The sequence below is a fragment of the Jaculus jaculus genome, chromosome 3 (assembly GCF_020740685.1).
Source record: "Jaculus jaculus isolate mJacJac1 chromosome 3, mJacJac1.mat.Y.cur, whole genome shotgun sequence".
Taxonomy (NCBI): domain Eukaryota; kingdom Metazoa; phylum Chordata; class Mammalia; order Rodentia; family Dipodidae; genus Jaculus; species Jaculus jaculus.
Window position 1 is genome coordinate 6,358,429 of NC_059104.1, and position 2,156 is coordinate 6,360,584.

Here is a 2,156-nt window from a genome sequence, read left to right on the forward strand (position 1 = left end):
ACAGTGATCTTCCTACCTCTGTCTCCTGAGTGCTGGGATTAAAGGCGTGTGCTACCATGTCCGGCTTCTGCCTTTCTTTCTAACCTTCCTTCCTTTCCTTTCCTGTTTTACTTGACACAGGGCCTCATGTAGCTTAGAGTGGCCTTGAGTGTGCTATGTAGCCAAGGATGACCACGAACGCTTGAACCTTCTGCCTCCTAAGTGCCGGGGTGTCAGCCAAACATCACCGTGCGCGATTTCAAGTCTGCATTTCTGCCAAGCACCCTGATGCTGCTGCTCTGAGGACACAGTTTAAGAGCAAGGGACCAGCGGAGGAGCTCCCTAAGTCCAGGCCTGTCTCCCTCGTTCCTGTATCCCCTACAGGTATTCCAGCTGCTTCCAATGATTAGCTGACCTCCTGATGAATGTCTGCAGGATGCAGATGGATGGACACATGCATGCCTGTGAAGGCAAAATGCAAACCCCAGCCAAACACATTTGATTCCCCCTCTTCCCTCAGTCTCTGGGATTCCTGGCTTATAGAAATCTCAAGGGTTTCTGCCATTATGTCCTCCAGGTAAAACAAGAACCAATGTTTGAGGCAGGGGGAAAGGTTTTACTCAGAACAAGGAGCACTATCTAAGATTCACAGCTTTCAAGCAAGTGCCTTCAACTTCTGAGCCAACACCCCAGCTATAGAATCAGAGCTTTCAGAGGATGAAGTCTGAATGGTAAGAGGCCATGAAAACTGTGATGCGGGAACGTCCAAAGACAGGACAACCATTTTAAGGCTATAATAAGATTGAGTGACCAGCAGATAGAGAACAGATGAGATCTCCTCAAGCCCTAAGATCTATGGGAAAGGACGGGTGGTTGGGTGACAGAGTGGGCGGATGGGTGGCAGGGAAGGTGGATGAGGGACAGGGAGGGCAGATGGGTGACGGCACCTAGTTTAGAGGTTGTAGAGCCTCTGACAACGTTTCTGCTGAGTTTCTTGTATGAGCCTCAGCTTGCTGCTTCACAAACAATGGCCACGGCAACACCCGTTTTGCAGTGGTGTTGTTAGAATTAAGTGCATTTCTTTTCTTTTCCTGTTTTCTTTTTTTGCTGCACAAAACTTCTATCTCATTCTGTCCCAGGCTTGGGAGGGGCTCTGGGCATTACAAAGCTGCCTGGTGGCTGGGGCCGAGGAGGGCCTGAGGGTGGTGAAGGCAGAGCAGGGGTCCCCGGAAGGCCATGCAGGCTCTGGTCACTCGTCAGGGTGAGATGCATCGAAGAGATGCTCACGCGGGTTTGGACGAGAGCTCACAGTGTGCGCACTGCTCAGGTGGTCACCCATCTTCCTCATGAGCTTCACCACCCCTCCACGAAGTGGTTCTCCAGGAAGTCACAGAGATGGGGGTCCGTGCGGGTAGAACCCATGTGTGGAGATCCAGAAGAGCATGCCTCGGGTTCTGCTCCAGGGCCAAGACGGCTTCCACGGCCTCCTGGGCTTTCCGCCGCGCTGGCTTTGCATCTTGAGTGGACGCTCCACGCCCTCGCGCTTCTCCTTGGCCAACTCTCGGAAGAAGCGGCCCACGCTGGGCAGAGCCACCTTGTGCCCATGCAGATGGTAGCCCAGAGAGACAGAGGTGTAGGAAGCTGGCAGGGGCAAGTTGACCAGGTGGTTGATGGCAGCGTCCTCCTCAGTAGAATAATTTTGACGAATTTGGCAGGTCATGGCTGGTCCAGCAATAAAGAGTTAGAAGGTTCTGGATGGTCCTGAAAGGTGCAGATGGCGAGGAGATGGTCCTGGTGGTGATGACTGGAGAGACTGGAAGGCAGTTGGAAATTTTTGGAAAAAAAGAAAAAAAGGAGGAAGTCGCTGGGTCTGTTCCATCTAAACACTGTTGAAGCAAGGCGCAGACACAGGGTCCTCAGGCGCCCCTTTAAGTGCAGTTCTTTTCTTCAAAAGGTGGCGCATCAGGTAGTAAAGACTTCTTCCCGCAGGGTAGGCCAGACGAGACGGTGGCACTGGCTCTCTTCCTCCCCGTGAAAGACACTAATGCGTGGCGCTTGCTAATGCGGGGTGGAGGGGTGCACACCTCAGCTCGTGTGAAGCCAGCCGGCTTCCACAGCCTCCTTGCAAAGTTTTTTTGGCTGTGGCCTGACTCAGCTGTCGTGGGTCTGAGTCCGCA

The 2,156-nt window shown here is 53.1% G+C and overlaps 1 pseudogene; it reads right to left on the reverse strand.

The window, feature by feature from the left end:
- Positions 1-1,228: 1,228 nt before the first annotated feature.
- LOC101597624 lies at positions 1,229-1,699 on the reverse strand (annotated as a pseudogene).
- Positions 1,700-2,156: the final 457 nt, after the last annotated feature.